The 16,931-nt window shown below is 37.1% G+C and overlaps 1 protein-coding gene across 1 annotated transcript in view; it reads left to right on the top strand.

The window, feature by feature from the left end:
• Window positions 1–16,931, top strand: part of LOC134649062 (mucin-2) — a 79,091-nt gene that overhangs the window by 42,164 nt on the left and 19,996 nt on the right. The window lies entirely within an intron of this gene.

Raw genomic sequence — 16,931 nt, forward strand, 5'->3', positions numbered from 1 at the left:
CTTTTCCGAATACCGCGTCAAGTCCATTTTTTATTGCAAAAATATCAATGTTAAGGGGGCCAAATATTACGCAAATCGTTCCGAACAACTGACAGGCTGATATCGTCCGGCGGACTGGTAATCTGTGGGCCCCTTTTTGGTCACTGTCCACTGTTCTCCCGTTTATCTTAAGTAAGTTCTTACTTCCACACGGCTTTTGTTCTTTAATGTACTTGTTGGTCGATGCCCAACACAAAATAAAAGTTCCATATTATGTAAGGCTGACTTTTTCTGAATCATTCTATCACAACAGGAAAAATATTTTGTCCGTGGTTTCGTTTCTACAAACTCGTTTTTGTCAAAAACAGCCGGATTTTTAGAACGGAAATCTAAACTAATCTAATCTACAGGATTCTCTTCGGTTGCCAAATGAAACATCGGTGAAATGATCATAGGTAGATGAAACAAGTTCCAGGTTGTAATAAGACACTATAGTACTATAGAACATTATTAAATTATCGTAAAACCCCTACCCCCCCACCCCCTCGTTTTTTTTCGAAAATATGCGGTAAATGATACGCCAATCAGGTAGCTGACTACCTATCTATAAGATATATAAACACCATAATATACGATAAGACGTTAAAAATGTGGAATATGTCGCAAATCTCTTCTCTATTCTATCGCTTTTGTCTGGAATGGTAATAGTGAGTGAGTCAATCTTTTGTAAATGTCTGGCTAACTGGCTTGTCCGACGATCAATTGTTGGGACATATACAAAACAAGTGACACACGCGTCTGATTATGTTTGTAATTCCTTAACACTTGTTTGTTCTCTTCTTCGAGGTAGGTATGTGGTATGTTTCTTAAAAAACCAATTCAATGGAATATATATGTCAACATAAGCGCTTGTTATATGTCTTAATGTCTAATATTCAGTCAGGTCTACAATCGCTTGCCGAGCTCGGAACAGTGTGTAGGTATCTGTATGTTCGCGATAAACGCAAAAACGACTGAACGGATTTTCATGCGGTTTTCACCTATCAATAGAGTGATTCTTGAGGAAGGTTTAGTTTTATTTTATTTGTTATTTTCGAGCTTTGTTCGATGTAATCTCCTAGACCGACCTCCTCCTAGGTAGAAAGGTAACAACGATAGGTATTTCGAATTTAGATTTTTGCGGCAGCCTCAAAGAATCGTATACTTAGGTAACACAGTCGGGTTACCAATGAGAACACGCAGTCTGAGAGCTGCGGTGAATAATTGAGCCGATCGATGGACTTCCATAATGCACCGAGTCGCCTACCGCCTGCCAGGCAGGGGGCCTACCGCGAACCACGTTCGACGTGTTGCCTCCCTATCATACTTACGTACGAATTTACAAGTGCGACAGGAGGCAACACGTCGAACGTGATTCGCGGTAGGCCTTCAGGCTCGGCAAGATTTGCATCGAGCTCCAATCACAATCAATAACATAACTTTCGGGTGCGTTTTTGGCACGGTTTGCGTTTGCGACTACTGCTTAGTAGCATGTGGAGTGCATATTAGTATATGCACTCCATTTCAGTAAATATCTACTTACTTATTAGCCACATTAAAATTTGCGAATTAGTTTCTTTGTGCTTTTATTTTAAACTCTTTCCGTGATATGTCAAAGAAAAACGCCACGCATTAACAAAGAAAAACAATGAAGTTTTCAGAAAACGACATCTGAATCTGAATCTGAATCATAGCAAGTAGGTAGTCCACCACTGTCCGAGATAGGTAACAAATTTAAAATACCGACCTACTATCTCCATTTCCTTGTTAAATCCAGGTCGTGCCTGCGTCCGCCGATTTGAGGCACCTAGGTAGGTACGTACTTCATTACAGCATTGCGTGACGCGAAGCTCCGATAAGCACATTATCCCAAAACTATCTCATACCAATACTTAAAATGACTACAGGCAGTACAGGTGTGCCTTATGTCTTTGTAATAAGGTTTACGAATGTTAAAAGTATGGACGATAGAAGGTGAATCATTTTGCGACCGTGATAACTGTTGGGGTCATGCTGTTTGTATAAGGAATTAAGGATAATACCGGGACTTTCAGTGTGGAGGTTCCGTACTTAATCGAATTGTATTGTGACGAGAGAAATTAGCTCTTCGGGATTAAGTAGGTAAATATGTACAGGCACACTCTGTATAGGTTTAGATCCTACTGAATTTTTTATGTCACCTAGTAAGTACCTACTTAATTCTGGTAGATACAATTGGAAAAAATGCTAGTAATAACCTCACGATTTTCATAAAAAAATATCATAAAAAATGTTTCATGTCGACGTTCCGTCATTAAATAACTCATGCAAGTTAACGACTCAACTACTGATATAGTTACACCGTCACACGCACAAAACTTTTAGCCTCGTAAACGGGCGTTTTTTTTTGTTGTCCCCTACACTTTTTTTTTCAAATTTGGGATTTTTCATGTTATTTTTTATGTTTGACTTTGTCCTCGTAAAAGTTGTGGAATTGGGTGTAAAGGGATTACTGTAAATACTTACATTGTCTTAAGTGTGTGGTGTGCAAAAATTGTGGGTCCAATAAATCGTTCTTGAAAAGATGCAAAAAGATGACTACAACTCGGTCAGGATCTTTATCATAGACAGACAAGAGGTGTAGGGCAAATCCTAGCGTGGTACGGGCATATAATAAGCGTAAGGACGAAAGTCATGTGACGCGAGAGGTAGATGTAGATATTAGAAATTAATATGGAGTGGAGGGTTGTCAGAGGAAAGGAAAGCCAAGGAAATGTGACAGTGCTGTGTGAGAGAGACGAACGACAGAGAGCTATTAAAGAAAAATACAACCTACCGCCAGTAAAATGGGAAAAGGCCTAGCGAAGACTTGCATCTGGAACGCAATATGGCTGTAGTCCTCTGTTACGGGAAAATACTTATACCTACTTCCTCATTCGGCTTGCTATAAATTTTAGCAAATTGACATACCTATCTGTGCTCCATTTCACAATTATCTTACCCAAGTACTATTATTCATTACATCACCCTTGCCAACCTCTGTTACTGATTAGTTCATGAAGAGCGGAACGAGGTTCGCAGACACCGATCATCGCTTAACGACCTGTTGACGCTTCTATTTATCTACGTTCTAAGTTGACACCCCACTTGTCAATCGAGCCCGAGGGGTGATGGGGTGATGGGTGATGGGTATTGTCGCTGTTACACATTTTAACGGCGCGATAATGTTTTATCGGCGTCTTCACATGTCTGTATATCTTGTCTACATAATAACCACCCATGTTGACAATTTAGTTTCATGCAGCAGTGCACAATAAATAGGTATAGGTATATGTATTATGTACTACCTATAGTTTTACTATTACCTACTAAGTAGTAAATTTATACTATAGTTCCTAAATATATAGTTAGGCGAAGCGTGTTACCGAGAGAATTTCTTTAAAAGTTACTTTCTGGAACTTGCAAATCTGTATAGCCAATGGGACAAAAAGATACGGCCCTACATACGGAAATATGAAACACGGCCAAGCTTTCACTCCGCAAAGATAAGTAACATCTACCGGAATATTAATACACTTATAGTTCTTTGAAAACTACAGTTGTATGTAAACTACTAGTCAGCAACCAGCCGCCCGCATTTTTGCTCGCTACTGAAAAATGCAGCAAAAACAAACAAGAAACTAGGCGTGCCCTCTCACCCCAGATTCTCAGTCACAGGCTCACAGGGTTACTAGCGAGGCAAGTTTATTTAGTAAGTAAACTTACTTATGACTTCCACTAAATCTATTTGAGTTGCCAAGGGTGCGAGATCTATATTGATAGAGTGATTCTTGAGGAAGGTTTGTGTATAATTTGTTAACCCGTGCGAAGCCGTGGCGCTAGTTATCTATAATACTGTTGCGAAAACAATGCTTTATGATGAAACAACACTAGAGATCGATTCCAATTTGACAGTTATGGTTTTGAACTGGTTTTGACACGACCTTGACGATCGTTTTAGTGACAGCCGCGCATCTCACACGCACGACTTTCACTTCATTTTGCATGCACTCCGGGTCTTCAAGGTCGTATGACTCGTATCCAATATGTAAACCGTTTCAAATTGTTACATCAGAATCGGGTTTCTCGTCTAGCGTAGCCGTGACCCTGCCACACTCAAGGATGAAGTGAAAATAACCGAGTCACGCTGAGGAGGTAATAGTAACCGGGACACGTGGTAACAGGGATTCGGTAAAAATATCCAGGATATTTACTAGGGTACGGTGACTGCAATCACACTAAAGCTGAAATCTAAACGCTGCATATACCCGCCTAGCTTTTTAGGAATTTAGAAGCAATATATTTACATGAGGGTTCAAAATCGGTAGGTACCTAACGAGTAACGACCGCTCATCACTCGGAAACTTGTCCTAACTGCATCAGAGTGCAGCAGCCCCATTATTGATCGCTGTCCTTGACATTCGATACTATACTCTGCATGTTGATGACAGAAATGGACTTAAAATCCTCGTTTGTGAACTGATTTCTACATAATAATGATATCTGTATTACTGACCTCCTACGTGCGTGAAACACCGCTCATCTTGCACATTAATTTTCTTTCCACTGTCATATTTAAACACACACAATCAAACACTATAATGACTAAACTTACACTATTTTCACAGCACTATCACTACAGTGACGTAAGTTTCACGATCATATTGTGTTCTGGTTAAAAGGTGTTTACAAACTGGCTGGGGCGGGCGGCGCCGGTGGGCGGGCGGGGTCGATGAACGTCGCCATGGCAACCGATGCACCTGCAGTCCGAGGGTTAGCGGATGATGATAGGTTGACGGAAATATGATACGCGGATTATGAGATCAGCCTTACGATAATGATTGACACATTTTATATTAATATAGACTATATAGATGTTATTTTTGATGATACTGCGATTATTCGTTGTTACGTGCATAAAAATTACGACTGACACATTTTTTCATAACTGACATTGTCATTCTTTTTTTTTTAATAATACCAAAGAGAAATAGAGTGTAAAAGTGGTATACTAAAAATTCAAATTCTTTTTGATAATACCTAACGTAAGAAGTTTGTACTTTGTATGGCCGTAGGAAGCTATCTACCTATATACATCTCGGACCTACAAACCTACATACAGGGAAAACTATAAAATGTGTATGATAGACAGATAAACCATTTATTCGCTTATGTCTGACTTGAACCAGGTCGGTGAAGGCTTCCACTTTGCACACGTTGCACACGCTCCAGTAAAGTTGACCCCCACAACCTCTAGGTAGGTAGGTACCTACTATTTAGAACCTTAGAACTTAAGTAATAAAACTCAAAATCAGTGAAATAATAATGTTTGGTTAATTAATCACTGATGATTAACTCACCTCGGCGAGGGAAACCCTTTGATGTCCGAAAACTATTGGGTTACCGTGACCCATCCGTGACCACAGTCAACAGTTCAAAGGATTCGGGGTTAGATTGTGTTGGTAAAAGCATAGAGAAAAAGGAAACCTTGTAGCACCAAAAAACATCATGCACCGAAGAACCAGTTTACTTTTTCAGATTTAAATAGGCTTGACTAGGCTATGTTAATAGAAAACTGAATTTAATTCAAATGAAATACACAAACAACAAAAACATGAAAGTTCCCATTGAAATAAAAACCTTTTTGAAGTTTAGCGTCACCTAACGAACGACCACAAAAACCAATTTCTGATATAGCGCCATCTTGTGTTGAGTAGTAAAACTATCTAAGTAAGGCTAGAACTATCTGTGAACCTACTACTACCTTTTTGTAGGAACCATACGTGTTTGACAAAATGATGTCGTAGTTTTTCAATAGATGGCGCTATTAGTATTAAGCTGAAAATTAAGTTTAATTTTTTCACCATTGACTTTTTAACCGCCTTAAAAAAAAGGAGGTTTTCAGTTTGACCCGTATGTATGTATGTATGTATGTACTTATGTATCTAAATCTTTTATGTATGTTTGTTCGCGATTAACCGATTTTGATGCGGTTTTCAGAAAAGTGTTACATTCTGGAGACGGTTTTAGTATACATAGATCTGAGCTGATGCTGAACCCTGGCTGTACCTAGTGGAACTCAGGTTTGGTGCAACATAGGCCCACGCTGTTTTGGTCATCCGACACGCCTTGACGAGCACTTGGGAGAGCAGTACCCAAGATAGAGCTGATGCTGAACCCTGGATGTACATGTACCTAGTGGAACTCAGGATGTACCTAGTGGAACTTAGGTTTGGTGCAACATAGGCACACTTTGTTTTGGTTAACCGACTTGTCGCCGTGTGCCTATGTTGCAGAGTTCCACAAGGCGGGTCGATCAACTTTTTTTCTAACTGCCTTTAAAAAATGAGGTTCTCAGTTTGACCCGTATGTTTTTATGTATGTGTGTTCGTGATTATCTCGCGGTTGGCTGAACCGATTTTGATGCGGTTTTCAGAAAAGTGTATGTTACATTCTGAGAAAGGTTTTAGTGTACATGGATGGTTTGAAAAACCAATTGGATCCGGTAGGTGCAGGCGATGCTATCGGTATACCTACCATCAAATTTAAGTTGCTGAGACCGATTTAGATAAAATAGTGAGAGTGGGAGTGGGAGTCGGAGTCGTACTGGGAATGGGAGTGGGTCTGAGACTGGAAGTGGGAGTGGGAGTGGGAGCATACATACAAAGCACCGAAACGCCATATTATGTTTTGTCGCGATTATCATCGATTTAGGCCATCACCAACATTAGTAGGTAGTTACTAGCCCAAAACTAAATGGAGAACCTAACAAACTAGTATTTTAGCCCAAAACACCACCACATTATGTTTACACTACAAATTTATCTTTATCTTTAACCGAAAATAAATGAAATATTATCACTAAAAAGTAAAAAAAAAAATTATTATTTCTATGAGATTAAAGTATAAACTCGCTAAATCTTGGAAAGCAGAAAAATCTCGTTGTTTGTTTAAATTACCAAGTGGAATGATTACAGATGAAGCTGTCAGATGGACGCAACTTTGCGTACAAACCGAAAGTATAATTCGAATTTATGGGCAATTACTTTAAAAGTTTTATAACACGATAACACATAGCTACGAGAGAATAAAACGCGTTAATTGATTGCGTTTGTTTTCTCTTGACTATTTTATCTCTTCTCAATTGGATCAGTTATAGTCATTATATTATATTACTTACTTTCATCAAATAACACCAAGTAATGAACATCTAATCCCAGGAAAATCCCTACAAATTATCTGCTAGATTGCGTCCAAATCGTACTCTACAAACCATCGGCCGAGACTCCAAAAATAGAGTTATTACTGGTCAACAAATCAAAACATTAAATAGATATTTTACTACCGAGTGTCCCACGCGACACGGGTCGTGTCATCTAATAACCACTATCTCTAGCCCTTTCTACATAATCCAGGCCTTATGTTAAGGTTCAAGAAATTCTGGTTTGTGTATTATTGGATTATTCAGCTTCCATGTTTGGCGAGAACTCATTTTCTGCGTGATTCGGCGCCGAATGTACATTTATTGGCGGAGACGTCGTTAAAAGCGTCAATATATACATATATGTCGTTTATACCTAGCTAAGAAGAGATAATGAAGGGAAAGACTGTCAATTTTCAGAACATACTCGCATACTCGTATCACTATTCCTCTTGATATCGAGTTAATTTGCAAAGTCTCACTACCCTATTAATAAACCTTTGTATAATTTTGTCTCTTTTTAACAAATACCATAGTTACAATGAGGGGTAAATAACAATTGTCCACAGCTTGTTAGTAGAGTTGATATGAATTGCGCAATCACTCTCTATCTGTAATATAAAATACAATGATGTTTTGTCTATATATTTTCCCCTCATATTCCTCAAGGGGTTATTCATAAATTACGTCATTACAAATTGGGGGGGGGGTCTGGACATCGAACGGGGTCATTCGAAGCTTGATTTTTGGATGATTTTAGGGAGGAAGGGTCAAAAATCGTCAAAAATAGATGACGTAATTTATAAACAAGGTGTGGATATCAAAACAAAACGAAATAGGTACTCGTACCTAAGTTAAGCTTGCTATTTACGTGCTAAATTATTTATTTATTTTTTTATTTATTTACATAAGGAGATCCAACAGCTAACTAAATGACAATGGAATCTTAAATAGATACATAGAGCCAATTACAGGAACTCACAAATAGATATGTAATAAAAACATATTATATGAAAAAGAGTTTAGTAGTTTAGTCGTGAAAAGGTAACAGACAGAGCGACGAAGTTAGGTACTACGTGCAAATGTAAAAAGCTAATTTGTTGCCATGCACAACCATAGAATATACCTCTGTGGCCGTTGAAACTGCACTCTGTATTATTCACTAGTCCAAGAAATATACATTAACGTCGGCAGAAAGAGTCTAAATGAAGAGAGACTGGCTACTCGAGGCGTTTAATGCTATCCATTCAAGATAATGGGTGGAAATGTGTATCTAGTGCAACAATGAAGCTTTGGTGTGGGAAGTTGGACGGTTAATGGTCTTGTAAAATGTTAAGTACATTACTTGTGCACTTATCGTAGCCTATAGGCGCCTGTAAATGGGCCCACTGATTACCAGTCAGCCGCAAAGAGAATATAATCACTATACGTGTCCGCCGGACGATATCAGCCTGTCAGTTGTTCGGAACTGTCACCTTTCACAAAATAAAATAAAATAAAACCTGCCTTACGACAAAGGCACAAGCGATAATGGGAACCAAGTAACAAACGAGGTGAATGTCAACAAAGTATCTATTGGTGAAACCCGACCCGGCCCGGGTGTTGCAAACAGAACATAAATAGGCATACTTAACATCCATCGAAAAGGGGCACTTTGCGTAGAGTGTCTATAGACATTAACCCATTTTTATTGCTCTTTGGGTGTATTAATTAGGTGCATGTATCAGATACCTGATATTTAACTATAGCTTGGAAGTTAATGAGTAATTAAATGATTGAGATATGTACCTAAAATATTATTTAATTGGCCATCGTTTTTCGCAAAATAATTTGTGTGTATTTGTTTCGTATACTTTTACCTCGTACCTACTTTGGTAAAGTGGTGCTTGATGATTTGTGCATGTTTATAACATACGTAAGAAGAACGTACGAAAATGAATCCAGCATAACTAAAAAATATCGCGAATTTCTTTTTGTTATGACTATCTATTTTTTTCTGGTATCTTCAGCCCACAGATGTATCCAATGATAAGTTGTTTGAAATGTGTTAATGCTATAGGTAAGTATACTTTTCTCCCGTTAGAGAACCGGCGATATCTGTTGTTTATTGTTTAGATAAATCCAGTGCATACACTGAGATCTGTGCGTGGAATATCAAAGGTTTCTTTGATGTGGATTTAATCCTGGTAAATTGGTCCGTGAAATGTGGGCCAGACTATGCTTGGGGCCAGATTGTGAGCAGACACGTGGTTTGATTTGGATTTGGGATTAAATAGCTTTATAAGCGGTAGGTACTTATTGATTAGTATTGAACACATTTATTTAAATTTAATGTATTTTACTTTTCAGTTGTTCTGTTTGGGACATTCAAAATTAAAGAGTAATAAAATGTCTGTTTATGTGAAGATCCTAAATAAATTTTCGCAAATTTAAAAAGGAGGGACTCCAAAAGGTTTATTTGCGCAGTATATTTCTTACTCAAAATGCAAAAGATCCTTTTATGAATAGAAAATTAGAAAATGTTAACAAATGAATACTGAGATACATAAAACCTAGTCCCAATTTTATTTAGACGGGAGGTTTTGCCGTTTAAATTACGTTTTACTCGAAATGAATAGGTATCTAATCTAAAACTGCCAGTCTATATTAAGTTTTAGCAAGTGACCACACACAATTTACCCGTGTATCTCACATCGTTAAAATAACTGGGTCCTAGCCAAGATGACAATAATCACAAAAGTTAAAAGAAAATGCCAATCGAAACATAAATAATGTATGGAAATAGTCATATATGACTTTTCTTAGCATGTGTCATCCCGGTACATTATTTCTATTCGTTTGGCTTGTGCCGATGTGAGTTTGCCATCTTGGCTAGGCACCCTGGAACTGGTTCGACTGCTCCGCTTCCGGCGTCGACTCCATCGGTAGTTCTTGTCGCTCACCATGGATACGAGCAGGACAGCGTCCAGCCCATGTTCCTATTTATGTACATGAGTTGGTTGAACAAGGTCAATCAGAACATGTGCGAAGCTTGACTTGAATTATTCAAGTGTATAATTAAAAAGAATACAGAGGATTAAGAGAGATAACTTACAAATCACTTATAACCTATAATATATCATTATAGGGACAGATTATGCGTTGTCAGCATTTCCGTGTCTACGGTAGGTCCAACGCATAGCTCGCTCCTTAGTTGTCTCCCGGTCGCGATTGTGTGAATACACGTTCTTAATTAAGTATTCCTTTTGCTATGACATACTCCCAGATACCCCTATAATCATTAACTGGTTTACCACCGTTTGACTTACCAGCGCCTGCGCAATATTCAATTGGAGTAACGGGCAACTGAAAAGGGTCCTATATTCCTCTCGACCATCCATTGGCGAGACTTTATCTGATCCGAGTGATATTTACTTATTGGAGATGAAAAACGATTATAAATAAAAGTAATCGGTGAGCAGATGAATTGATTAGTTTGATTAGTAAAGTAGAATTTATGGGAAGTCGATTTAATTATTCTGTAATCATCGAGCAATCGAAATAAACAAAATAAACGAAGGGGCATAGCCATAGCGTGGTTACTTTTCGTCGAACTGTTCAAAAATATTTTCTATAATGTTAATATCCAGAGGGACTACATTTGTATGATAGCGGTCGTCCACTTTTGTCATTTGCCGAATGTTTTTAACCCAAGTAGGGCTAAAGATTTACACCAGTCATAGTCGTTATCTCGGTGAGCGGGACAGCAACAGTCCTGTCTGAAACCCGGAACAGAAACCGGTCTTCAGGGCCGTGGGACGTTAAGCTAGTCCTGACAACTCTACATGGCAGGTTGAAGGATCCAGAGCAGTGTATCTAGTTAGGCGTACATGTACAGTTATTCCTTCGGACCAGTTAGTCGACGGTTAAAGGATAACTTACGCTAGACCGGGCCGTGCCCGGGCCGATGCGTCCGACATGCCATGCTTTGATCTGCTTTCACGTCCGGTTTGAATTTCCTAAAAAACTTAATCTATTAGCGGCGTAGTCCTGCTTATTGTAGCGTAAATACAAAGTTAACATAGGCTTAAAAGCACCTGTCGAAACAGAGATGATAAAGCAATTACTTGTAGGTAAATGATTTTCATATACCTAGGTACATACACGCCACGTAAATCTTATTTCACATCATTTACTTTTAAGAACAGAGTGATGAGTAGGTAGATCGCATTCTCTCGGGCAAAAACAATCACTTTGATTACACTGTAATTTTCCAAATACAGCAAATCTCATTTAACTAAAAAAAGAACTTACTGGCGCAGTCGGTAGATGCCGATATCGTAGATTTGTATTATCATATCTATTTTAAACACTTCATTTCCCATAGGTACTTATTCATATTTAACATATTGTTTTTTGACCAGCACCAGCAGTCATTTTGAATCACGCACCAAAGTTATACTCATAATATGTATATGTAAAATATGTACGAGTAAGTACTTAAATATACTTTGAAAAATGGATTGCTTTGTCAATTAATGTTCACCTTATATAGAAAAGAACACTTCAAACTTTGATTACATGTGTAAAGCTAAAATTTAAGAAGCTTGTCCCCTCATTATATCTAGATTCAGGCTATATGATAAATAAAATAAAAACGATGCCTTTAGGCAAAGCTTAATCCTCTAATTGCTCAAATAACAAATAAACTAGCGAAGTAACGAAACTACAGCAAATCAGATTCCAAATAATTAGAAAGCCTAGCTCAAGGGATTAGCGATCAGATTGAAGGGCATTTATTAGAAAAACAGGCCAATTCGAACGTACACTGACATCAGAATGATATTTGAATCATGTTATTTAGTTACCGTGTATTGGCTCGTATTGGCGCGGGCGAGACGCTCGATAACTAAATAACTGATTCAAATAAGATTCTGTTGTTAAGTAAGTTCGAATTGGCCTGTTGGCCTGACCTGATAGTCTGTCTGGGATAGACGCGAAGTAAAAGAAAAACATAGTTACTCGGTAATCAAGAAGTTATTAACCTTAATTACGTAGAGAAAATATAGATATAAGTATGACGTGGATTAACTTTATTTGTCTTGTTATTCAGACCCGTTTTCCGAGGGATAATAGAAGACCAGTTTGTTCGAAGAAATGTCGTTTCACGTTTCAATAACATGTTTAGTAGATGGCTCATTCTGTGAAATAGCTTTTATAAGTAATTACCACAAAAGTCTGCTCCATCGTAAAAATGTTGGTCTAAACTAAATATATAAACCGATCGGTGAATCTAAATGACCCGTGATTAGGAGTTATTGCAAGGATTATGAGCGGAAAATTCACAAATATTCAATCACATATTCAAGAAATTATATAGAAGTCCCTAAAGTTGATTTCAGGATTGACAGGATATGGCCACAAAATGAAGACTTATTAACTTACTTAATAAATTTTAAGTTACAGGTAAAATCATCTTACATCAAATATGCACAGACGGAGTTTTGGAAGGGTGCTTTTATCCGAGAAAATACGTGAAGGCTGATATTTGCTTTTCGATACGTTTGTTTTAGGAAGATCCATTATTTGCTGGGTGACTGGCCTCGGCATACACCGTGGGCCACCCGTACCCGACTATATTCAATTCTGTATAAAAACTATACTTAAGTATATACATTTTAGATCATTTCTATGTCAAATGTTATTACGTAACAAGAACAAAATGTCCTTAAACCTAAGAAAAGATTTCGAATACCTTATTCTTCGCATATTCACCTACCAATTAAGCAAACTTGCAAATCTCAAATAATATAATAAATATGTTTTTGTAAATATTACTTCATAAATTCCTACTGTTTTGGTAACATGTATTTATTTATTACGTACTTTATTAAATAAATATCATGTGAAAGCGTTACCTCTTTGGATTGCCAGATTTATTCTACGATTAGCATATTTCGTATATAAGTTTTGTATTACATTTATCATATGTTATTTGGTTACCTCTTATCCACCGTGTATATCTATGTACAGTTGTACACCATGCATTATGAATATATGATGATCATGTCAATATTCTCGTGTTTTTATGATGATTGAAGGCAACTCCAAAACAAAATTATATATTCATCCATCAGAAACTTCATCCTTCATTGTTTTAGGCCGACACGTATTGGATACGTACCTATTTGACGGACCCAGAGACTTATGTATGGTTACGGGTGTTGTAAATAGAGAGTACACTCAGAACTGAACATATTTAGCATATTAGCTTCGTCAAACACATTAAATGTTAACACAAAACGAGTTTTTATCATGTGTCTGCAAACGATAAAATATTTTTTTTTTTTTTTCAATTTAAAGAAAAATGGAAAAATTCACCGCTTTGGGCAAGTTCTATGTTTTACCTTTAATTTAAAAACATTAAAGTCTTTTTTTTGTAACAGATATAATGATTAATAATACATTCTACTATACTTAAGTATTAATTATATTATATACCTAACATCTATGTGTTACAAGGGACAATGTTTTGGGTTACGTCAGGTTCTATAAAACACCTGACGTAACCCAAAACATTGTCCCCAATGTACAGGCCTCATTGCCCGCCCCGTCGTTCATAATATAGCTAGAGCTATTCCTATTAGGCTTAGCCCGTGGGCAAGATACGCCCCTGCCCGGAGGTCGCCAGATACACCATCTAGGTAGGTTTTGCGATATATCTTGCTTTCTAGGCTGTATTTTTACGAGTATATCCCAGATATTAACACGATCCCTGGGGCCACAGCTAATTTTACGCGAATCAAATTACACATGTATTACACCCAATTATTTATATTTTTCGTGGAAATATCCTTGATTGCAGAGCTCCTTAATTACCTTATTTACGTCGCTCAATATAGCTTTCAGTCTCACTCTCAGTTCATTAAACTTAACTGAGCGTTTAATTTTACCTTTTAAGGTAAGAAAACAACTGCAGCAAGTACGAGGAAATATTTTTCATAAAATTAGACACGATCACAAAGAACCCTTTTTACAAATGCTTATGACTAATAAAATGTATTTGTAAAAAAGGGTTACCGAATTATACAAACTTAGATACCTATCATATCATATAATTCATACGAATTGTATGAGTTTACTCATACGCAGACAAGTTTATAACAAGGACTGTCAATGTCAATTTCCGAGAAAAGCGAGCTTCATTACTGTTGTTGTAGATTCCATCACTGTCGTGAGGACTAGCAATGTTCTACCTAATATACAATATAAAAAGCGGCCAAGTGCGAGTCGGACTCGCCCATGAAGGGTTCCGTATTTAGGCGATTTATGACGTATTAAAAAAAACTACTTACTAGATCTCGTTCAAACCAATTTTCGGTGGAAGTTTACATGGTAATGTACATCATATATTTTTTTTAGTTTTATCATTCTCTTATTTTAGAAGTTACAGGGGGGGGGGGGACACACATTTTACCACTTTGGAAGTGTCTCTCGCGCAAACTATTCAGTTTAGAAAAAAATGATATTATAAACCTCAATATCATTTTTGAAGACCTATCCATAGATACCCCACACGTATGGGTTTGATGAAAAAAAAATTTTTGAGTTTCAGTTCGAAGTATGGGGAACCCCAAAAATGTATTGTTTTTTTTCTATTTTTGTGTGAAAATCTTAATGCGGTTCACAGAATACATCTACTTACCAAGTTTCAACAGTATAGTTCTTATAGTTTCGGAGAAAAGTGGCTGTGACATACGGACGGACAGACAGACGGACAGACGGACAGACGGACAGACGGACAGACAGACAGACATGACGAATCTATAAGGGTTCCGTTTTTTGCCATTTGGCTACGGAACCCTAAAAAGGGCTTTCAGAAAGACCACTGGTTATGTTTTTGAGACCATATTTAATATTCTTTTACATTTTTTATCGTCCCTATCACATTTCATTTCTCTTTGTTAGAAAGAGAGAAATTTTACAAAAGTTTGTAAGTTGCTAAGTTTTATGAATAAGGGTTTAAATTGCTCGTAGGGTGTAAGTTTAAAAAAATACTTGTCCATTGCCCATGAATAGATAAATTTACACACCTAATTTTTAAAATTTTTGTACACTACGGTTTTTATATGTTATTTCCCTTCAGATTCACGGGCTCCTTCTATCCTAATTCCTAAAAAAAAATTAAAATTATTGTTCAATCCTGATTAACTTAATTACTTAAGTACATAACCTTCGCCCGATATAATTAGATCCAGGAAGCACTATCAAAATAATGGGTTTATGGCTGCTGTAACACCAAATGCCTTATTAATTGTCTTTTTCTTAAAAGGTCTCTGTCCCAGACTAATAAAGCAATTATCCAATTGAGAGCGGAACTAAAGCGTTCTCAAGTCAAACAAAGAACTTTCATTCATCTACGAGTAGTTATTAACTCATGTCTACATAGTACACATGGCGCTGGAAGTCGCCAGCAACATGCTGAGATGAGACCATTTCGTGGCACTTTATCCTTTTATTCTCTGTTATATCTCTTGTCATCTCTTGTTATATCTCTGTTATATCTGTTACATCTGTTTCTATTTGGAAAGAATAATCATTTATTTACAAACAAGATATATACAGTGTATTACAGTGTGTTTCTATTTTGTGTTTGTGCTCACGAATAAAATTATTTCTATTCTATTCTATTCTATACAATTTAAATTGTGACTGAATAAATGAATAAATGAAATGATGTTTCCGATTAGTTCGCTCTGTTTGGATACTTTGGATTAAGTGGCCGTAGGAAATTAAAAATGATTACATTTTGAACTATTACGAAAGTATTGATTTGAAGGGCGAAGTGTTACAAACGATTAATGGGCGAATCAAACTTATGTTTAGAAAAGAGGATAGTATAAATAAATCATTTAAGAACAGCTTGACTACTTAGCTGCTTCCACTACATGACTGTATACATAAAGATACCTAAGTACCTATAACCATTTTGCATATTCACTAGAGGTAGCTTGACGGTGGTATTATTTGCCATAAAGTTCACTGCCTTAAGAACAGGAATTTTCCTTCCACGTTCGTTAAATATTCCCAAATCTGGGCTTCTTGTAATTTATGAAGTTCCGAGGGAATCTCATTTGGAAATACTGAAGAATTAAACTGCACACGAACGCACATAATTTCTGGTGATATATGAAAAGTGTGTATTAAAAAAACCGGCTAAGTGCGAGTCGGATTCGCGTCCCGACCATCGCTTTGAATATTGTATAACCATTACATATATTTATTTTATTTTATTTCGAAATTTAAATCAGGCAACAAGGCCCATATTACAAATACGTTACAGACTAACATATATATGCATTTTATAAACTTAAAAACTAAACACTATTTAGGCGACAAAACGGCGGATTATAACCACATTAGGCTTTAACACACGCTCGAACGGTCCGGGTCGGGGCCGGAGCTTCCGACACACACTATGACGGGTTCTCGATGATAACGTGATACGTTTTATAGGAAACTAAAGTGTCAGACGCTAACGTTATAGCGTGAGTCATCCTTAAAATATGGTCAGCTGAATAAACCTGGGTTTAGGTAGACCTATAATAGTATAATTATTTTATAATAATAGGTCATTAACGAGGAGAAAGTGGAGTAAAAAATTGTACGATCCACACCCCGTCTCGCGTACTTCCATCTTAAAGGCCGGCTACGC

The sequence above is a fragment of the Cydia amplana genome, chromosome 6, assembly GCF_948474715.1.
Source record: "Cydia amplana chromosome 6, ilCydAmpl1.1, whole genome shotgun sequence".
Taxonomy (NCBI): domain Eukaryota; kingdom Metazoa; phylum Arthropoda; class Insecta; order Lepidoptera; family Tortricidae; genus Cydia; species Cydia amplana.